This window comes from Dama dama, chromosome 19, assembly GCF_033118175.1.
Source record: "Dama dama isolate Ldn47 chromosome 19, ASM3311817v1, whole genome shotgun sequence".
NCBI classification, from domain to species: Eukaryota; Metazoa; Chordata; class Mammalia; order Artiodactyla; family Cervidae; genus Dama; species Dama dama.
The window spans coordinates 23,047,733-23,071,305 of NC_083699.1; the positions used below are offsets into that span (position 1 = coordinate 23,047,733).

At 43.6% G+C, this 23,573-nt stretch overlaps 1 protein-coding gene across 1 annotated transcript in view; it reads left to right on the plus strand.

Annotated features, from left to right (window-relative positions):
* Positions 1–1,149: 1,149 nt before the first annotated feature.
* GPR160 (G protein-coupled receptor 160) overlaps positions 1,150–23,573 on the plus strand; it is a 51,079-nt gene continuing 28,655 nt past the window's right edge. The window contains exons 1-2 of the mRNA XM_061168308.1: positions 1,150–1,287; positions 1,990–2,116. The gene's annotated coding sequence lies outside the window, so the exon portion shown is untranslated. The remainder of the gene's footprint in view (positions 1,288–1,989; positions 2,117–23,573) is intronic.

The following is a 23,573-nucleotide window of genomic DNA, read 5'->3' on the forward strand; positions in this document are numbered from 1 at the left end:
ACTCGGTTCACATCCTCTTCTCAGCTATCCTGACCCATTTGCTATCCCTCTATCAGAACATGCCCTCTCTGGCCAGCTTTTGGCTTCTGAGTTTGCTCAGGGTGGAATATTGGCTGAAATACTTCAATTCTGGTGAACCCTGTAGTTCAGGACTCAGCACACCTCTCCCCTTCTCCAGAAATTCGTCTCTGACCTCCCCAGTTTGGGTCAAGCTGCTCCTCAGAGCCCCCAGGAGCCCACACTTAACTTCTGTCACAGTTCAGTTCTTACTGCACCTTTGGGCAGGCCGTTGTTAAGTTCCTTGTAAGACCAGTAAAGTCTGGGAGGTTAAGAAAGGCCCAGGCCACTCCCCTTGTTCAAGGCTCTTCAGGAAAAGCATGAGGAGAAAATTGTGGTTTTCTTTCTTTCTTTCTTTTTTGCTCTTACTGGCTGCATGTGACACTTTGTTCTCTCATCAGAGATCCAACCTGTGCTTCTCCGTGGAAGCACAGAGTCCTAAGCACTGGATGGACAGGGAATTCCTATCCTGTATTTTAAAGGATAGGAATTTCATATAATATCCTATATATTATATAATTTAATATAATTTAATTATATTAAATCCCCATTCTGTTTAAAGGATTGGCAAGTCGTGGGTACCCAACAAATATTTTGTTGAATAAATATAACAAATTAGTAATGTTGACAGAGAAAAAGGTAATGCAATAAAAAGGTACTACTTGCAAATATGCAATTTGCAGTTTTATTTTAAAATGTGGATTCATATACTTTTGTTTACATGAAGTTCAGTCACCCTGTGCATACCCTCATCTGGAGGAAACTGATAGTGGCCGCGTGCCCATCCTGCTGAGGACATGGGAGCTCCTTGGGCAGGGGTAGGGGGGTCTGAAGGACCGGCACTCAAAAGGGGGTCTCATCTTCCACCCCACACCCTTGGGGCGTCCGCCGTGCCAGCGCCGACCCCAGCCCCTCTCCCGCCGGTCGAGGTGGCTGGCCTCGCACGCCTCTCGCCGCCCCGCCCGCAGGCGGCGCTCTCGGGCCGGTCTCCCGCCGGGGTCGCGACGGGGCGTGCGCGCTCGAAGGGCTGCGTCCGCACTTCCTGGTAGCGGCGCGCGGAGCGAGCGCGGGCTTATTGCGGGTACGGCGGGCCGTGCTCGCTGCCCCCACCTGTCCCTGGTCACCTGGGGCCGGGCGCGGCAGGTGTCCAGACGGCGACCTCGTCGCGGGTCTGGTCCGGCGCCGGCGCCTCGGACGCGGGAGCGCGAGCCGGGAGTCGCCGCGCATCGGGTGAGTTGCGGGAATCGGCGCCCGGCGTCTCGCCGCCGCTTCCCCACCGGGGATTCCGGGGCGCCGGCGGCACCGCGTCGCTCCCGGCTTCCCCGGCGGCGCTCTGCGCTTCGGGGAGGGAGAGGAATTTCTTTCCCCGGGATTCAGAGGCTGGGCTCGTCTAGTCCTTGGAGAGGTTGGGGGCCCTGAACTGAAAGCCGAGGACGCCCGAGCCTGACCCGTCCGGCGGAGGGGTGGTCGTAGTCTTCGCGCCTGGGGTCGGTCCCGGGTTTGGGGCTCCGGGACTGGGGTGGGGGCATGGAACCGGTGGTCTGGGTTGGTCGTATACTCACACCCAGACGCTCCGCACCCCCTTCGCCGAGGAGAAAACGTAAACATTATGAAACAGTTGATGTTTTAGCAATAGAGTGACTTTCCTTCCTGGCACACACAGGTGGGCGTATAGTCGCGCACGCACCTGCTCGTGTGTTCGTTGGGGCGGACTTCGTTGGGCGTCCAGTCTCCTGGCCCCCGGGCGTTGGGGACGGTACCCCGCCAGCCCCGGACACTGGGGTTAAGCCCGAGGACTTTTCAGGCTGTTTGTTCCCAGAGACCGTGGTGTTCTGGTTGGTTCATCCGTGACGGTCATAGATGGCTCAAAATTCTCTCAATAACCCTCCGGAATTTGCAGTCTCAGTGAAGCTCCGTTTCTCACCTGGGCAGGTGGCAGCAGGGCCCGCCCACTGCATTCCGGAGGCGGCCTCGAGTACGTGGCCCGCGGAGGAAGGTCCAGCCGGGAGGAAACACGCTGGGTTCACCCCATTATTGCTTTGCTGTGCAAATGACTCAGGTAAGGGCGGGGTTGGGGGAAAGAGTGTTGCTCAAACCCCAGAGATAAACCCACAGAGACTAGAATTGCAAAGGACTTAGGAATGAGTGTTTGGACCTCAGAATTGCTAACGGCATAAATTCAAATCATTTCACGTGTGCTTTTCAGATTATTCTTAAGCTTCTTCAATGACAAAACTACTAATTAACATATGCATTTTTTTTTTTCCCTGACAGCCTCTAAGACTGGGCTGTTCTTGTGGTATCTCTAGAATTGAATTATTGGGAATTGCAGGTGAGGAGCAGCCTCTCAGCTGCTGTGAGAATCGTTGGGCCAGGGGAACCTGTGGTTTAAAAGCTATTTAAAAGACAAGAGGGCAATGAGAGGTGTAAACCTTGGTGGGTGCTTATTTGATGGAAAAAAGTTTAGTTGTGCCAGTAGGGGAAATTTGTACTCATTATTTTGTAGTATGAAGAATATTAGTTTTGTTTAGTTGCTTTAGGTAATGGTATACCGATTACAGTTTCTTAAAAAACCCTTGCTGTTAGAAATACATTCTAAATTTGAAATACAGGTTCAGGATTTGCTGCAAAATAATCCAGTTTGGGGGAGGGCTGCCGGTGGAGAAGTGGCAAGTGGGAACAAGATGGAGGCTGGACATGAATTGTTAATAGTTGAAGCTGGATGAAGGGTATTGGGGTAGGGACTGCTTTGTACTGCTGACTCTACTTTTTTATGGCATTTTTCTTGAAAAGTAACACCACCTGTGGAGCTGTGTGTGTGTGTGTGTGTGTGTGTGTGTAAGACAGATTTGGAGGGTAACACTGGTGATTCTAGATTCAAAGCCTTCCACAAGTGTTCACTGTTAACTTGGTGTAAAGGCTGTCTCCACTCAACAAGTCTTTTTCTTCCTCTGGGGGGTGCCGCTTTGTTTTGCTGTGACGCCTACCCTATTTGCTGAGTGTGACAAAGCTGAGAGGATCAAGCTGATGCAGGTGGATGCTGGGTCAGCCTTTTTTTTTTATACAAAGAGTATTAGCAAGCCTGGGGGTTGAGCTGCCTCCAAACGGACAGGTTGTGTAAAATGTGTTAGCAGTTTTTCTGAACTGCCCAAATCCTTTCCGAGTTATGTTCAACAACAACAAAAAAACAGAGCTCAGAGTAGTGAACAAAACCATTCACACTTAGGGTTTGTGTACACTTCTGGAAGCACTAGATACATCAATAGAAAGTCAACATTATGAAAACAAAAGTGAGTGGAGATCTACCTGTTACCTGAAAGAGATCGTATCTCTGTGTGTATCCTTCCTGTTCTCACTTGTTTGCTTCAGGTATCATGGAGTGTAAATACTTAGCAAGAAACTGGTTTCTAAAATTTCTGCACTTTCTTTTCCAAGAAGCCTGTTTTCAAGAGGAGGGACGTGGGAAGTCATATCGATACATTCATCCAACTTGCTAATTTTTACCCCCGCTGGATTTCTTCTATAATTCCTACTCATTCTGTCATGCCTGATTAGTAATTTGGAAAAGTACAAGGGAGCTATTAAAGTTCAGGAGAGGGAGAAAAGGGAGGCATAGTCCTCTAAGATAAACCCACATTTCTTATGTGGTTAAATGTGGATAAATCCACATTTCTGTGGAACTGATTTTAATGCCTCCTTTCTTTTAATAGAAAAAGGTCAAGTAAATTATATCTGTGATAGCTGAAACTTGAAGTGTTAGATGAATCCCTCAGCATAGGCCTTGCCCATATAGATTCACTAGGATGAAAGTTGTAAAGATGCTTTAAGTCAGGTTCTGTTGAGGAAATGCCAGAGCACCTCCTAGTTTCCTTGTAGTGCATGAGAAAATGAAATCCCCTTACTGTTGGAAAATATCAGAGTGAATTCATGATGGTCCTTAAGTGGAATTGCTTAGCTTGTGATTTGGTTTTCTTTGTGTAAATAAAAGAACAATGCAACGGTTAAGTAGCTTTTATTTTCTACCTCAATTCTGTAAAACAAGAGTAGGGAGAGAGAAGAGAAACTTGCCACTCCCTGTGACCAGGGAGTGACCTAACTTTGCTCTCCTTGGTGAGAGGATGGTGGGTTTGGGTTCTGGAGAGCTGATTGCTAATAGCCATTTTAAGGAATTACCACAAATGTGACACCATCTTCTCCTTGCCTCGTGTTATAAAAGGGTATAAACACACTGAAAAGCAAATTACACACCACTTTATTGGACTAGAAATGAGAGAAAAGGGTGTTGGCAATCTAGTCAGTAATCATCTTCTAATTTGTAAGCACTCTCATCTCCATCACTTCATTCCATTCTGTAAGGAGGAGCAGCCGTGCTGGAGGATTATTTTCATTTTTAACAGATGAGAACGTTGAAAACCTAAAGAAGACATGGCTTGCCAGGTGGTTTATTTCGCGATATGGGGGAAGGAAATTTAATATTCGTTAGGAGTTCAAGTCATCTTCACACATGTGTTTTTAATTCTCACAAAGCTCTTTAAATTGGATATTTTCAACCCATTTTGCAGATGAAATTGTAACTAAGAGGGGTTAGTAGTTCACTTGAGGTCTGGCAGCTGAGAGCCAGGATTCAAACTTTGATCGGCTGAATCTTAGAGATTACGTTATTTCCAGCCTCTGTGCTGGTCCAAACTCTAGCAAACAGCAAAGCTTCCATCTCTAGAAAGTTGGTTGATTAGTTTTTTTTTTTTAACTTTCTGTTTTATGTTGGAGTACAGCCCATTAACAGTGTTGTGATGGTTTCAGGTGCATAGCAAAGTAACTCAGCCTTGCATATACATATATCCATTCTCCGCTAGAGTTCCCTCACATTCAGTCTTGGGCAAGCTGTTTTTTTTGTGCCACACTGGTTAAAACTGGGGGCATGTGCCCATTGAGATGTTTTATCAGTCCAGTGCAGAGTTTGGGGGAAAAAAATGAAGCTGAGCTAACATCGACAATTGAGAGATTTCAAGTATTCTGCCCCCAAAACTCCCAGAGGCAGTAGTGGGGCAGCCTTCTGGAAAAGGTGGTGTACCCCAGTTGCCCCTGGTCTCCACCACTCCTTACAGTGGCCCCATCCTTGAGGCAGGGGACCATGGCACTTGTCCCACTGTTCTTTTTTTTTTTTTTTTTTGCCCACTGTTCTTAACGTAAGAGGTCTTCCTATGTGTGCATCTACTCCACACGGAGTAACCAAAGACAGCTTGAGGGCTCTTTGCCCCAAGAAAAGGGAAAGAGCATATTCCTTGGAAAGAGCGAAGACTCTTGTGTTTAGTCTGCAGCAATCCTGTGACAGAAAATCCAAGGGATGTCATCACTTTCCTCACATCCTGTCTGCGTTACTCATTTACACAGAATAGTTTACTACCCCTACAGTACAGTAGAAATGGAGAACATATGAGGAAAAGAGAAATGCCTCCAAAATTCCAAACCACTGGCTCTTTGTGGGTGGGAAGATGGGTCTTGGGCACTCTGCGGAGGTGGGCCACGAAGAAGCCCTCCCTCTTTAAGCAGCCTGACTTTGGCATCCACAGGGACTCTGAACTTGTGCGCTGGCTCTTTGTGGCTGCTCTGAGGGGTCCCAGAAGGTACTCACTTCCCCATACTGTGCCCACCCCCTCCAGCTGGTGACAGGTCTGAAAGCTCCACAGGCAGGAGGAACTGAGGCGCCCAAGGGTGGCCTGTAGGGTCAAGGGATGGGTATTCTCCCCTCTGTCTACATTTGGAGTTTCATTTATATCTTGGTTTCCTTCCCCTGAACTCACTGTGTGTGGCTGTGGGAAGGTGTGGATGTGTGGACGGGGGTGTGGTGGGTGAGGCGGAAACGTGACTGTAAAGAGGAAATGCAGATGGAACCTTGTGGAATGGTTTTGTTTTTTTTCTTTGGTTTTTGAAGAAACGGCAGGTGATGTTTGTTTTGAGACCTTTGTCGCTAGAGCTGTCAGCCTAGGTGTGTGCATGCCCCAGTGTGAGAAGAAACATGGGACGGGGCGGGTTGCTGCCTTGTGTGGTTGAAAGAAGCGGTTAGAGGCCAGTGGGTTGATCACATCCTTTCTGGAGAGCTCTGGGATTCAGGTGCGTGGGTGTGTCCTCAGAAAGGTGATTTCTACTCCCTGGCCAACCAGAGCAAACAGGTGAGGTGAGGCGTGGCGCCCCTGAGTGTGTACTCTTGCCAGGTCGCTGATGTCTTTCTGCCTCTCCCACCACCTCCCTGTGTGACCTTGACCTGTTCTGTTTTTTTTAACCACCCCGCCCTTCAGCCTTCTTCTGTGTAAAATGTTAGTACTCATAACGCGCATCTCATGGGGCTGCGAGGGTGAGGTTGACTGTTGTTGCCGTTGGAGCCCTGTCTTCTTTGCTTTTGCCTTTACGTGGGGGATTTCCCCCAGAATTTTAGAAGGCAGGCCTCAGGGTAGGAACGAGTTCTAGCTCTGACCTCCCTGTTTCCAGAGGGAGCCTGGCCTGCCTCGTGGCCTTGGGAAACGTTCTCCGTGACAGATGTCAACAGAGCTTTGGTGGAGTGGAGCAGCAGCCTTGGAACTCATGATGAGAACAGGACCAGGACCCAGGGCCAAAGCCCTATTGTTTGGGAATTAAATGCTCTCCGATTCTGGAAAGGAGAGGAGTACCCTGGCTTCCCCCTCACTGAGGAGGAGCAGGCCGGGCAGGGCTCACAGACACCTGAGTTCTGTCCAGTACCTCGTCTGTCAGCTGGGGAAGCGCACTCAGGGGAATGTTTTTCGAGGAACTGACAGAAATGTGATGAAATCTTGACCCAGGCCCAGTGAAGTACTGTGTCTGACTTGCCCTTTTGTGGTGAAATCAAAAGACCAAGCACCCTGGCAGGTTTACTTTTAACCTGGAGAAAGAGATGCTGTTAATCTGTATTTACAGAGCATTTTGTAGTTTTAAAAGGGCTATCTAATTTGATCTTTGACCAGTGGTATGGGGTTATTTGTTTGCATTTGTATCTGTTACCTTTTGCTCTCAGGAGACATACATGAGGGAACTGAAGTTTAGGCCAGAGATGGGAACAGAGGACTGGGCTAAAGTTTTACTTTATCAGAGAAGGTCACCGAATTCATATTCTTTGTGCACTTAAGGAATCCTAGGGAGTGATGACATCCTGGGGTCGGGAAGGGAGAGGTGGAGAACTGAAGTGCTCCCGGGGAGCTGAAAACATCCTTTGTGTCCAGGAAGGTAGCCAGTCCCTTCAGAGTCCCCTGCAAGCAGAGGAGGCAGAGGTCTCCCTGTCGACAGCTCCTGCCCAGACCCATTCTTGGAAGTGCTGGCGGGCTCAGGGGGGAGGAGGAGGGGCTCTTTCCTCTCCTGCCGGGGTCTAGACCTTCATGAAACCGTTGCCTTTCCGCTCCTCTGCCCCCAACCAGTTGTTCAGGGGCTACTGAAGGGCCTGCACCTCCACCGCCCTCCCCACCCCAGCTGGTGGCCACAGAGCTGCTCCCTTCTCACGTTCTGGAGGGGGTCCCCCCCCAGCCCCTGCCATCTCCCCCCTCCCACCCCAGTTGGTACCCTTTCCTCCATTCAGCTTTATTCTGAAAAGTTGAAGGGAAAAAAATCCTCTGTGACCCAACTATCCAAGGACCCAAAGACATTATCATTTTGACATATTTCCCTCCAGTTTTGTTTTGCCTTTGTTTGTTTTTCTTTTCTTTTAAAATTTATTTGACTGCCCTGGGCCTTAGTTGCAGCTTGTGGGACCTAGTTCCCTGATCAGGGATCAAACCGCCGGGCCCCCTTCATTGGGAGTGCAGAGTCCTAGCCACTGGACCACCAGGGAAGCCCCTTGCCTTTGTTTTTTAAAATAACTTTAATAAATTGTAACACTTTATAAACATTCATTTTATGTTAGCATTTTAAGAGCTGTCACACCAAGACTAATATTTGTTACAGCATTCTTTCCATGTCTTTCCTATTATTTATAATAACTGCATGCTATTTTAGCCTTTTTAAGCCATTCTCTTAATATTAGAGAGCTAAATGTTTGCTCATTTTTTAATGTTGTGAATCATTCTAAGTTGAATGTATGTAAACCTTTGATTCTGTGCTGTAAGAAGTAAATATAGTTGTTCTACCTCCGTGGCTCCTGGGCTCTTGAGGAGAGAAGCATCTTTTGTTAGTCTTTATAAGCCCCTTTCTACCACACCTGAGTTTATGTAATGAGCTGATTGCTGAGACTGGGGGTTGATGGGGGCTAGTTGCTGGAGGAACCGAGCATGTGATTACAGGGTTGGAATGTTCAGCCCCTGTTCCCCACCCCCAGAAGGGAAGAGGTGCTGGAGAATTGTATTCAGTCACCCATGGCCAGTGATTTAATCAGTCGTACATGTGTAATGGAATCTCCATAAAACCCCTAAGCAAAGGGGTTTGGAGAACTCCTGAGTTGGCGAACCCATCAAGGTGTTGGGAGGATCATGTGTCCAGAGGGGGCAGGGAAGCTTGGTGCCCCTTCCCCGTACCTTGCCCTGTGCGTCTCTTCGCTTTGGCTGTTCCTGAGTTGTATCATTTATAGTCAACCAGTAATTGTAAGTAAAGTGTTTCCCTAAATTCTGTGAGCCACTGAAGCAGATTATCGAGCCAGAGGAGGGGGTCATGGGAACCGCTGATTTATAAGCACTTGGTAGAAGGTACAGGTGAGAACCAGGGACTTTGAGCTGCCATCTGAAGAGGAGAGCAGTCTTATGGGACTGAGCCCTCAGTCCACAGGAGTGAGCTCTGTCCTCACGCTGGGTAGTTAGTGTCAGAATTGCTCGGTGTGCAAAAACCCACATATTTGGTGTCAGCGGTATTGTGAGTAGAAACAGCATTTTTACCCTTCAGTTTCACTTCCTGTTATTTGGGATGGATTTCTTTCTTTCTTTTTTTTTGCTTGTGGGATCTTAGTTCCCACACCAGGGATTGAACCTGGGCCCCTTGCAGTGGATATGCAGAGTCCTAACCACTGGACCATCGGGGAATTACCTGGGATGGATTTTTACAAGAATGATTAGTAAGTCGAAGGTTTTCTTGTTTTTTATTTTGCTGACATATAATTTACAATGTTGTGTTAGATTCAGGTGTACAACACAGTGATTCAGTTATATATATATAATTTCTTTTTCTTATTCTTTTCCATTATTGTTTATTACAGGATGTTGGGTGTAGTTCCTTGTGTTATATAGTAGAACCTTGTTTATACATCCTGTATATACTAGTTTGCACCTGTTAATTCTAATCTTTGAATCCATTGCTCCCCTCCTCTCCTTCCCCTTGGCAGTGAGTCTGTTTCTGCTTCTTAGATAAGTTCATTTGTGTCATATTTTAGCTTCCACATATAAGTGATACCATATGGTATTTGTTTTTGTCTGACTTATTTCATTTAATATGTTAATCTCTAGATCCATCCATGTTGCTGCAAATGGCATTATTTTATTCTTTTTATGACTGAGTAATACTCCATTTTATATGTAGACCACATCTTTATCCATTCACTTGTTGTTGGACATTTAGGTTGCTTCCATGTCTTGGCTGTTCTAAACAGTGCCCCTCTGAACACTGGGGTACATGTATCTTGTTTTAATTATTTAGTTTTGGCTGTGCTGGGTCTTCACTGCTGCCTGGGCTTTTCTCTAGTTGTGGCGAGCGGGGGCCTTTCTCTAGTTCTGGTGTGAGGGCTTCTCCTTGTGGCGGCTTCTCTTGTTGCAGAGCACAGGCTCTGGGGTGTGTGGGCTTCATTAGTTGTGACTCCTGGGCTGCAGGGCACAGGCTGAATGGTCGTGTCGTACAGGCTTAGCACAGCATGTAGGATCTTCCTGGATCAGGGATTAAAAAACCACGTCTCCTGCATTGGCGGGTAGATTCTTTACCACCGAGCCACCAGTGTTTGAATTAAAGTTTTGTCCAGGAGTGGGATGGCTGGATCCTGTGGTAGGTCTGTTTTTAGTTTTTTCAGGTCACTCCATGCTGTTTTCCATAATGGCTGTGCCAATTTACATTCTTAAGGACAGCCTAGGAGGGTTTTCTTTTTTCCACACCCTTCCCAGCGTTTATTGTTAGTGGTGTGAGTCAAAGGTTTTGAATAGTAAAAGGTTTTCTTTCTGATTACAAAAGCAATGAATTTCCATTGTGGAAAACCTAGCAAGCATAGAAGATTCCAAAAAAGTAAACTCACACCCATATACTCACCTAGTTCCTGCAAGCCTGGCTCGGATCTGTCCCTCCAGGAAGTGCAGTCTGCAGGCTAGCTTGTCCCTGTGTGGCCTGTGGACCAGCCGCATTGGGAGCTTGTTAGAAGTCCAGAACCTCAGCCCCACCCCAGACATAGTGAACCATAATCCACATTCATATAACCCACGTTTCATCCACACATTTCACACCATCCACATTCACGCTTGAGAAGTGTTGGTCTACAAGGCCATGACCTTACCAATCACAGGTTGCCTGGCGTTAATTAGCTCTGATCTGTGTATGTTCATGTTTTTCCTGTGTGCCCAATATTGGAATAATTCTGTGTGTACCACTGCTTGTCATCCTCCCGTCCCCTACTGTCAAGGCTGTCTGATCACAACAGCTCGCTCCCGTCAATAACACTGATGCTCAGGGATCAGCTGAGTGTCTGAGCGGCATGGAGAATCTCACCAGTGTCTCCCATGTGAGAAACCTTGATATATACAGCTTTTATCTTCTGTCATCTAACACTGTATCGTCAGCATTGTCTGGTTCTCTAATCTTTCTGAAGAGCTTATCTTTCGTGGCTAGAGATAGTAGGCCATCTTAGCGCTGTCATAATTCATTTGAGTATGAATTAAGTCAAATGAATTATGACTACTTCTCTATTGTGAGGAACAGGAGGAAAAGGGGATGACAGATGATGAGATGATTGGATGGCATCACTGACTCTATGAACATGAGTTGGAGCAAACTCCAGGAGATGGTAAAGGACAGAGAAGCCTGGCGTCCTGCAGTCCATGGGGTCACAAAGAGTTGGACATGACTGAGCGACTGAACTCTGATGAGGCACCTGAATTGTTCCAATCCGTTTGGGGCAGGAGTGTTCTGTAGGCTACTGTAAGTATGCCGAAGTGAGCTGCTCAGGCTACGCTTACTTCCTTCAGCTCTGATTATTTCCTTGTGCTGAATTCCTGGAGTGGAGATCCTGGATCAAAAGGCACAGACCTTCTAAACAGTCTTTCAAAGGCAGCAGGAGTGTAGGAAAGACCCTGACAGATACCCTCCCAGGCACTGGACAGTGTGGTCTGTAGGCACGTTCTCTGGGGAGCAGCAGGCATGCCTTGTTTGTCGTCATGCGCATCAAGGCCCCACTCAGAGCAGGTTCTAAGTGGGACTTCTGGAGGTTTGGGGAGAGAGAGGGGAGTTACCTGAAAGATGGGTGACTACCTATGATGGTTTCTTCCTCCTGGCCAGAGTTCTGAGTTGTAATATCTGCCGCCAAGTAGGCAGCAGCTTCCTTCAGGGTGTGTGTCTGCATGTTTTCACTTGCCTTCCAGTGGAGCAGCAGGACGTGAAGTAAGTTAGTGGAGGCCTGACGTGACAGCCTCACTTACTGGTCCTGGACCTGCTGGACCTGACTGGTACCAAACTTGTTTTTGCTTCATGAATCTGGGACTGTTGGGTCACCTGACACTTTTCTTCCCAGGAGCGCACCAGGAAATTCATGTTAAACTGTGTGCTGAAAGGTACACTCAGATCCTATCATGAAGAAAAAGTGAAATATCAACATCGTTTTTGTGATTGAGGCACAATTTGAACTTGGATGCCAGGAATATATTTTTGGCCGTTTATAAATATGTTTGGAGTAGGTCAGTGAATAAATATGCAAAGAATGAGTTTGATTATGTTAAATAACATATACATGTTAAATATATGTGTCTATCATTCAACATAATTAAAACATTTTTAAACTGAATATTAAATCATTAGCCACTCATTTATATTCACTACTTGTCATGTTATGATTTCCAGATAGACAGACACATACCATATCTTCTGGACATAAGTGTGCTTGATTCAGAGTTTGTCTACAGCAAATAGACTTTTATGAATGGAATACAGTATAAAATAGGAAAACCAAAGTGATATCTTTTGTCGACATAATGCTTGTGAGATTCATGCATATTGTATGTTTCAGTAGTTTGTTATTTATAATAGCTATTATAATAGCTTGTATTCCACTGCTTGATTCAGTTCAGTTCAGTCGCTCAGTCATGTCTGACTCTTTGCGACCCCGTGGACTGCAGCACGCCAGGCCTCCCTGTCCATCACCAACTCCCAGAGTTTACTCAAACTCATGTCCATCGAGTCTACCACCATTAATTTATCTATTCTTATTGGAAGGCCATTTAGGTTGTTTTCAGTTTGGGGTTTAAATGAAGAAAACTGCTATGAACTTTCTTTTACAAGTCCTTTTTAAAAAGCACAGTTTTATTGAGGTGCGATTTGCACACCATGAAATCCGGCCATCGTTAAGTGTACGATTCTTTGATTGTTATAGACTTGTACACTGTCACTACCAAAGTTCGCTCATACTAACTTAGTCCCTACTCCTAAACCCAGGCAGCCATTGATCTGCTTTCTGTCTCTTGACTTTTCTGGATGTTTCCTATAAATAGAATCCTAGTATATGTATGTTTTTGGTGTCTTTTTTCTTTTATTTAGCATAATATTTTTGAAGTTCATCAATTTTAGTTCAGTCAGTAAAGAATCCGCCTGCAATGCAGAAGACCCTGGTTCGATTCCTGGGTCGGGATGATCTGCTGGAGAAAGGGATAGGCTACCCACTCCAGTATTCTTGGGCTTCCCTTGTGGCTCAGCTGGTAAAGATTATCTGCCTGCAATGCAGGAGACCTGAGTTCGATCTCTGGGTTGGGAAGATCCCCTGGAAAAGGGAAAGGCTACCCACTCCAGTATTCTGGCTGGAGAATTCCATGGACTGTATAGTCCGTGGGGTCCCAAAGAGTCGGACACGACTGAGCGACATTCACTTTCACTCATCAGTAGCTTCTTCCTTTGTATCATTGAATAGTATTCAGTTTTATGGGTGTACCACATTTTATTTCTTCACTAGTTGATGAACATTTAAATTGTTTCTGGTTTTTGCCTATTATAAATAATGTTTCTGTTAACATTCATGTAAGATGTACGGGGGTCTACATTTTTATTTCTCCTGGATAGATTCTTAGGAGTGTAATTACTAGATTCTGTGCTAAGTTTATGTTTAACTTTTAAAGTAAACTGTTTTCCAAAAGTGGCCCTACAATGTTAGAGTCACACCAACAATGTATGGTGGTTTTGATTTCTCCATATTCTTGTCAACACTCGATATTGTTAGTTTTTTTTATCATAGCCATTCTCATGGATATATGAGGGTATCTTATTACAGTTTATGTTTATGGTTGTTTGGCTACACCATCCAGCTTGCTTGCAGGATTAGTTCCCCAAACAGAGATTGAACCCGTGCCCCCTGCAGTGGAAGCTCAGAGTCCTAACCACTGGACCACCAGGGAATTCCCTTATTAAAGTTTAAATTTACATTTCCCTAATGACTAAGGAAAAATCTAGACAGCGTATTAAAAAAAGACATCACTTTGCTGACAAAGGTCCATATAGTCAAAGCTATGGTTTTTCCAGTAGTCATGTTTGGATGTAAGAGTTGGACCATAAAGAAGGCTGAGTGCTAAAGAATTGATGCTTTCAAATTGTGGTGCTGGAGAAGACTCTTGAGGGTCCCTTAGATAGCAGAGAAATCAAACCAGTTGATCTTAAAGGAGAGCAACCCTGAATATTCAGGAAGGACTTCTGCTGAAGTTCTGATACTTTGGTCATGTGATGAGAAGAGCTGACTCATTGGAAAAGATCCTGATGCTGGGAAAGATTGAGGGCAGGAGAAGGGGACGACAGAGGATGAGATGGTTGGATGGCATCACCAACTCAATGGACATGAATTGGACCAACCTCTGGGAGATAGTGAAGAACAGAGAAGCCTGGAGTGCTGCAGTCCATGGGATCTCAAAGAGTCGGACACGACTTAGGGTCTGAACAACAACAGTGACTAATGATGATTAGCACCTTTCCATGTGCTTATTTTTTTTTTAAAGAAAGTGAAAGTGTTAGTTGCTTAGTTCTGTCCAACACTTTGCAACCCCACGGAGTGTAGCCTGCTAGGCTTCTCTGTCTATGGGATTTCCCAGGCAAGAATACTGGAATGAGTAGCCATTACCTTCTCCAGGGGATCTTCAACCCAGGGATTGAACCCAGGTCTCCTGCATTGTAGGCAGATTCTTTACCTTTATTACTAGTCATTTGTGTATCTGCTTTGGTGAAATATCTAGTTAAATCTTTTGCCCATTTTTTAACTGGGTTGTCATCATCATATAGAGTTTCAAAACTTTTTTATATTCTTTAAAATATTCAAATATCTTTGAATAAAAATATGCAATCTTTTTTAAATTCTAGAGGCAAAGGTTTTATCATAGTTATATGAAATGCAGATATTTTCTGTAAATCTATGACTTTTTATTTTCTTAATGTTACCTTTTAAAGAGAAAAGTTTTCAATTTTGATAAAGTCTAAGACAACAATTTCTTTTCTTTTATGGCTTGCACTTTTAATTACATATCTAGGAAATATTTCCTAACTATGTGCAAGCCTTTTTTTAATTTTTTTAAATAGACTTTATCTTCTAGAACAATTTTAAATTCACAACAAAATTGAGCAAACATACAATTTCCCAGAGACATATCCCATATATTTCCTGTCTCCTTGTATGCATTGCCTTATTATCAACATCTCCAGCCAGTGGTACATTTGTTACAAAATGAACCTGCGTTGACACATCATAATCACCCAAAGTCCATAGTTTACATCACAGTTCTCTCTTGGTATTGCACATTCTATGGGTTTGGACAGGTGTATAATGGCATGTATCCACCATTATAGTATCATACAGAGTAATACTGGAAATACTTTGTGCTCCACCTGTTCATCCCTTCCTCCGCTCTAACCCTTGGCACCTACTCATCTTTTTACCATCTCCATGGTTTTGCCTTTTCCAGAATGTCATATAGTTGGGATCATACAGTATATAACTTTTTCAGATTGGCTTCTTTCACCTAGTAAATGCATTTTTAAGCTTCCTCCATGTCTTTTTATGGCTTGATAGCTTTCTTTCTTTTTTTTTTTTTTTTAATGCTGAGTCATAAGTTTATCTACGTTCTGAAGGATAGCTTGGTTTCTTCCAACTTTTGGCAATTATGACTAGAGCTGCTGTAACAATTTATGTGTAGGCCTTTGTGTGGACAAAAGTTTTACACTCCTTTTTGCAAATACCATGGAGGGTAACTGCTGGATATTACAATAAGAATATGTTTAATTTTGTAACAAACTGCCAAGCTAAACTGTCTTAAGTGGCTGTCCCGTATTTCCACCAGCAGTGAGAGTTCCTGTTGCTCCACATAACTCACTAGCATTTGGTATTTTCATACCAGTCTCTTTGTGGACATGTATTTTAGTTTCTCCTGGGTAGATATCTAGGAGTAGAAGTACTGGATCACAGGATAGATGTGTATTTAAATGTCAGACTTTTCCAAGGGGTTGTACCATTTAATACTCCTGTGTCTTTTCTAATATTTGATATTCGTCTTATTTTAGCCATCTTGATGGGTGTGAAATTGTATGACTACATGCTTTTAATTATCTTTCTCCTGATGACTAATGATGCGGAGCATCTTTTCACATGCTGTTGACCGTTTGTTCATTTTCCTTTTGAACTGTCTTTTCAAGTGTTTTGCCACGTTTTTGTTTTGAGTAGTTTGTCTTTTTATTATTGATTTTTAGGCATTATTGATAGGTAGGTGGGTAGACAGCCTGGTAGTCTGAGCACACATCCTTTGTTAGGTATTTGTGTAGTGAATATTTTCCCCCAGTGTGTCTCTTGCTTTTTCATTTTCTTATATAAAGGTTTTAACTTTAATGAGTTTTCTTCTTAATTTTTTCTTCTATGGTTGTTGCTGTTGTGTTTGCTTAACAATTCTCTACCTACCCCCAAGGTTGCAAAGATTTTCTTCTTTGTTTTCCTTCTAGAGGCTTTAGAATCTTAGCTTTTATGTTTAGGCCTATGATCAGTCCCAAATTAATTATTGAGCATGGTGTGATTGAGCTCCTTCTTTTTCATACAGTTATGCATTTGATATACATTTGATATAGAACCATCTATTGAAAAGGCTTTCCTCCATTAAATTGCCTTGGTACGTCCTTGTAAATCAAGTGCACTGTTGGAACTCTCTGTTACGTTTGCTCTTAGCTAGTACTACACCGTCTTCAGCTCTGTAGTTTATCAGTCTTGAAATAAAGGTAGTGTAAGCCTTTAAATTTTGTTCTTTTTCAAAAATTTTCAACTATTCTGGCCCTTTGCATTTTCTTTCTTTTTTTTTTAATTAATTTTTATCGGAATATAGTTGCTTTACAATGTTGTGTTAGTTTCTGCCGTATAGCAAAGTGAATCTTTTGCATTTTCATATACATTTTAGAGTCAACTTGTCAATTTATACAAAAAAAAAACCTGGTTGGATTATGATCAGGACAACACTGAATCTACCAATTTAGGAAGTATTGAGATCTTAAGAGTATCAGTCTTCCATAGACATGGTATATCTTGCCATTTATTTACATCTTTAGTTTCTCTCAGCAGTGTTTTATAGCTTTTAGTATTGATGGTTTGTACATGTTTTAAAAGATTTATCCCTACTTTTTTTTTTTTACATTTTAGAGTCTTTTAAAATCTATTGTGTGGAATTCCCTGGTGGTCCAGTGGTTAAGAATCCCCCTTCCTGCAGGGGATGCAGGTTCAGTCCCTGGTCATGGAACTAGGATCCCACATACTGTGGAGTAACTTCGCCAGTGTGCTACAACTACTAAAGACTGAATCCTCCAGAGCCTGTGTGCCGCAGCTGGAGAGCCCACATGCCACAACTAGGGGGTCCGCGCGCTGCAGTGAAGGGTTCTGTGGGCCTCAACTGAGACCTGATGCAGCCAAATAAATAAATAGGATAAGAGAGTGCTTTTAAAGTCTGTTGTGAATGGCAATTTTTACATTTTCACATTTTGTTGTGTCTGTATCTATCTACACACACACATACATACAGTTTTAAAAGTTGATCTGCAGTCTTGCTGAAGTAACTTAGCAATTCCAGTAAGTTTTGGGTGGATGCCTTAGGATTTTCCATATATATTGTTGTTGTTCAGTCACTCAGCCGCGTCCAACTATTTGTGACCCCCATGGACTGCAGCACACCAGCCTTCCCTGTCCTTCACTATCTCCCAGAATTCGCTCAAAATCATGTCCATTGATTTGATGATGCCATCCAATCATCTCACCCTCTGTCACCCCATTCTCCTCCTATCTTTAATCTTTCCCAGCATCAGAGCCTTTTCCAACGAGTTGGCTCTTCGCATCAGGTGGCCAAAGTATTGGAGCTTCAGCTTCAGCATTAGTCCTTCCAATGAATATTCAGGACTGATTTCCTTTAGGATGGACTGGTTTGATTTCCTTGCTGTTCAAGGGACTCTCAAGCGTCTTCTCCAGCATCACAGTGTGAAAGCATTGCTCAACCTTCTTTATGGTCTACCTCTCAGATCCATACATGACTCCCGGAAAAACCATAGCTTTGACTATACAGACCTTTGTAGGCAAAGTGATGCCTCTTCTTTTTAATATGCTGTCTACGTTGGTCATAGCTTTTCTTTCAAGAAGCAAGCGTGTTTTGTATGTTTTTTACCCCCCACCAGCAAACAAGCGTCTTTTAATTTCATGGCTGCAGTGACAGTCCACAGTGATTTTGGAGCCCAAGAAAATAAAGTCTGTCACTGTTTCCATGTTTTCCCCATCTATTTGCCATGAAGTGATGGGACCAGATGCCATGATCTTTGTTTTTTGAATGTTGACTTTTAGGGCATTTTTTCACTCTTCTCTTCCACCTTCATCAAGAGGGTCTTTAGTTCCTCTTCACTATCTGTCATAACGGTGATGTCATCTGTATATCCGAGGTTATTGATATATTTCCCAGTAGTCTTGATTCCAGCTTGTGCTTCATCCAGTCCAGTATTTCTCATGATGTACTCTGCATATAAATTAAATAAGCAGGGTGACAATATACAGCCTTGGCATACTCCTTTCCCAATTTAGAACCAGTCTGTTGTTCCATGTCCGGTTCTAACTGCTGCTTCTTGACCTGCATACAGGTTTCTTAGGAGGCAGGTAAGGTGGTCTGGTATTCCCATTTCTTGAAGAATTTTCTACAGTTTGTTGTGATCTACACAGTCAAAGGCTTTAGCATAGTCAATGAAGCAGAAGTAGATGTTTTTCTGGAATTCCCTTTTTCTATGATCCAGCAGATGTTGGCAATTTGATCTCTGGTTCCTCTTCCTTTTCTAAATGCAGCTTGTACATCTGGAAAGTCTCGGGTCACATACTGTTGAAGCCTGGCTTGAAGGATTTTGAACATTACCTTGCTAGCATGTGAAATGAGTGCAGTTGTGTGGTAGCTTGAACATTCTTTGGCTTTTAATGAAACTGACCTTTTCTAGTCATGTGGCCACTGCTGAGTTTTCTAAATTTGCTGGCATATTGAGTATAGCACTTTAACAGCATCATCTTTTAGGCTTTGTAGTAGCTCAGCTGGAATTCCGTCATCACACTAGATTTGTTTGTAGTGATGCTAAGGCCCACTTGACTTCACACTCCAGGATGTCTGGCTCTAGGTTTGTAATCATACCATCGTGGCATCCAGGTCATTAACAACTATTTGTACAATTCTTCTGTGTATTCTTGCCACCTCTTCTTAATAGCTTCTGCTTCGATTAGTTCCATACCATTTCTGTCCTTTATTGTGCCCATCTTTGCATGAAATGTTCCCTTGGTATCTGTAATTTTCTTGAAGAGTTCTGTAGTCTTTCCCATTCTATTGTTTTCCTCTATTTCTTTGTATTGACCACTGAGGAAGGCTTTCTTGCTGCTCTTTGGAACTCTGCATTCAAATGAGTATATCTTTCCTTTTCTCCTTTGTCTTTAGCTTCTTTTGTTTTCTCAGCTACTTGTAAGGCCTCTTCAGACAACCATTTTGCCTTTTTGCATTTCTGTTTCTAGGGGTGGTCATGATCACTGCCTCCTGTAGAATGTCATGAACCTCTGTCCATAGTTCTTCAGGCACTCTATCAGATCTCATCTCTTGAATCTATTTGTCACTTCTACTATACAATCGTAAGGGATTTGTTTTAGGTCATACCTGAATAGTTTTGTGCTTTTCCCTACTTTCTTCAATTTAAGTCTGAATTTGGCAGTAGGGAGTTCATGATCTGAACCATAGTCAGCCTCTGGTCTTGTTTTTGCTGACTATATAGAGCTTCTCCATCTTTGGCTGCAAAGAATATAATCAATCTGATTTTGATATTGACTATCTGGTGATGTCCATGTGTAGAGTCTTCTCTTGTGTTGTTGGAAGGGGGTGTTTGCTGTGACCAGTGTGTTCTCTTGGCAGACCTCTGTTAGCCTTTGCCTGCTTCATTCTGTACTCCAAGACCACATTTGCCTGTTACTCCAGGTATCTCCTGACTTCCTTCTTTTGCATTCCAGTCCCCTATGATGAAAAGGACATCTATTTTGGGTGTTAGTTCTAGAAGGTCTTGTAGGTCTTCTTTGAACTGTTCCGCTTCTTCAGCATTACTGCTTGGGGCATAGACTTGGATTATTGTGATATTGAATGACTTGCCTTGGAAATGAACAGAGATCATTTTGTTGTTTTATGATTGCACCCAAGTACTGCATTATCAATAACCTCAGATATGCAGATGACACCACCCTTGTGGCAGAAAGTGAAGAGGAACTAAAGAGCCTCTTGATGAAAGTGAAAGAGGAGAGTGAAAAAGTTGGCTTAAAGCTCAGCATTCAGAAAACTAAGATCATGGCATCTGGTCCCATCACTTCATGGCAAATAGATGGCGAAACAGTGGCTACAGTGGCTGACTTTATTTTTCTGGGCTCCAAAATCACTGTAGATGGTGATTGCAGCCATGAAATTAAAAGGTGCTTACTCCTTGGAAGGAAAGTTATGACCAACCTAGACAGCATATTAAAAAGCAGAGGGAGGTGGGAGGGGGTTCAGGATGGGGAACACATGTACACACGTGGCGGATTCATGTCAACGTATGGCAAAACCAATACAATATTGTAAAGTAATTAGCCTCCAATTAAAATAAAAAATTTTTTTTAAAAAAGACACATTACTTTGTCAACAAAGGTCTGTCAAGGCTATAGCTTTTCCAGTGGTCATGTGTGGATGTGAGAGTTGGACTATGAAGAAGGCTGAGCACTGAAGAATTGATGCTTTTGAACTGTGGTGTTGGAGAAGACTCTTGAGAGTCCCTTGGACTGCAAGGAGATCCAACCAGTCCATCCTAAAGGAGATCAGTCCTGGGTGTTCATTGGAGGGACTGATGTTGAAGCTGAAACTCTAATACTTCAGCCACCTGATGAGAAGAGCTGCCTCATTTGAAAAGACCCTGATGCTGGGAAAGATTGAGGGCAAGAGAAGGGGATGACAGAGGATGAGATGGTTGGATGGCATCACCGACTCAATGGACATGGGTTTGGGTGGACACCGGGAATTGGTGATGGACAGGGAGGCCTGGCGTGCTGTGGTTCATGGGGTTGGAAAGAGTCAGATGCGACTGAGCGACTGAACTGAACTGAACTGAACTGCATTTTGGACTCTCTTGTAAACTATGAGGGCTACTCATTTTTTCTAAGGGATTCTTGCCCACAGTAGTAGATATAATGGTCATCTGAATTAAATTTGCCCATCAGTCCCTTTTAGTTCACTGATTGCTAAAATGTCAGTGTTCACTCTTGCCATCTCCTGCTTGACCTCTTCTAATTTACTTTGATTCATGGACCTAACATTCCAGGTTCCTATGCAATATTGCTCTTTATAGCATCAGACGTTACTTCCATCACCAGTCACATCCACAGCTGGGCGTTGTTTTCACTTTGGCTCCATCTCTTCATTCTTTCTGGAGTTAATTTCTCCACTCTTCTCCAGTAGCATATTGGGCACCTACCGACCTGGGGAGTTCATCTGTCAGTGTCCTATCTTTTTGCCTTTTCATACTGTTCATGGAGTTCTCAAGGCAAGAATACTGAAGTGGTTTGCCATTCCCTTCTCCAGTGGACCGTGTTTTGTCAGAACTCTCCACCATGACCCATCCATCTTGGGTGACCCTACTTAGGATGACTAATAGTTTCATTGAGTTCAACAAGGCTGTGATCCATGCAATCAGTTTGATTAGTTTTTTGTGATGGTGTTTTTCATTCTGTCTTCCCTGTGATGGAGAAGGATAAGAGGCTTATGGAAGCTTCCTGATGGGAGAAACTGACTCAGGGAAGCTGGGTCTTGTTCTGATGGGTGCAGCCATGCTCTGTAAATATTTAATTCAATTTTCTGTTGATGGGCAGGGCTGTGTTCCCTCCCTGTTGCTTGATCTGAGACCAAACTATGGTGGAGGTGATGAAGATGATGGTGGCCTCCTTGAAAAGATCCTGTGCACGAACTGCCCCACTCAGTGCCCCTGACCCTGCCGCAGGCCACAGCTGACCCACGCCTCTTCCGGAGACTCTTGGACACTCACAGGCAAGTCTGGGTCAGTCTCTTGTGGGGTCCCTGCTCCTTTCTCCTGGATTGGTGCACACAAGATTTTGTTTGTGCCCTCCAAGAGTCTGTTTCCCCAGTCCTGTGTAAGTTCTGAAATCAAATCCCACTGGCCTCTAAAGTCAAATTCTCTGGGAGTTCTCAGTCCCTTTGCCAGATCCCCAGGTTGGGAAAGCTGTTGTGGGTCCTAGAACTTTCTTAACAGTGCGAGAATTTCTTTGGTATAATTATCCTGCAGTCTGTGGGTCTTCCACTCGGCGGCTCTATGGTGGGGTTAATAGCGACCTCCTCCAAAAGAGAGGGCTTATGCCGTAGGCTGTGTGACCTAGGTAGCTGCACCCAGAGCCTCTGCCCCTGCAGCAGGCCACTGCTGATCAGAGGGTCTGGCTCAGTCCCCGTGGGGTCTCTGGGTTCTGGTGCGCACAAGGTGTTGTTTGAGCCCTCCAAACATCTTTGGCGATTGTGGGGTTTGATTCTAAACATGATTTCTCCCCTCCTACCATCTTGCTGGGGCTTCTCCTTTGCGCTTGGACCTGGGGTATCTTTTTTTTTGGTGGGATCGAACATTCTCCTGTCGATGATTGCTCAGCAGTGAGTTGTAATTTTGGAGTTCTTGCAGGAGAAGATAAACATCATCTACAAAGAGTTTTATCTTATCCCTTCTAATCTCTATGCCTTTTCCCCCCCTTGCCTTGTTCTTTTAAGGAAAAAGGTGGTCAGTTTTTCACAATTAAGTGTGATGACAGCTGTAGATTTTTTAAGAGATAGCCTTTACCAGGTTGAGGAAATTTCCCTCAATTCTTACTTTGCTGAGAGGTTTTATCATGAATAGATGTTGAATTTTGTCAAAGGCTTTTTTCTGCATTTTTTAAGATGATTATATGATTTGTTTTCCTTTATTCTGTTCATGTGAATATGTCTCTCTTTCATCTTTTGGCCCTTGTTCATCGTATCTAATTAGGGAAAAGACCACTGTTACTATTTCTAACACTTCACCATCTTGGCATGATTCCTGGAATGTAGGTTCAAGAGCATGATTTAGACAGTTTGAATCCAATAATCTCCATAAAATGCTTTATAAACTGAAAAGCACCATATGTATTTAGATAGAATTATTTGACTTAAGGGGCCTACCTGCTCTCTTAATCTGTGAAACTTCTGCCATTAGTCTCATGCTTAAAAGAATCAATGTGAAGATAACAGAACTGTGCACAATGAGATTTTTACCTCAAAAGGTCTTGCTTCCTACTTGTTGAGCTGGAGACTTACGGGTATGACAAAGTACTTCCATTTGAGTGTCCAGTAGTATTAATTAAAAACAATTCTCCAAAAAAAAAAATCTGTATATTCATTGACTATGTCCCAGTTTTTCATTGACCTGAAAATTCTGGGGGACTGAGAAGTCTATGGTTCTTGGTCTAAGCACTGGAGAAATCAGTGACTTAAAAGGAGTATCAAATAATTTTAGGTGGAGCTATCACCTTTCTGACTTCATTCAAGCTACACTGCAAAGTTACAGTGATCAAAACAGGATTGTATCAGCACAAGAACAGATTATAGATTAATGGAACATGGATAGAAAACCCAGAAATAAGTTTACACACCTATGGTCAATTGATCTGTGACAAAGTAGTCAAGAATATACAATGGAGAATAGACAGTCTTTTCAATAAATGGTGCTGGGAAAACTGGACAGCTACATGTTAAAGAATGGGATTGAAATATATCATCTCACCATTTACAAAAGTAAACTTAAAATAGATTAAA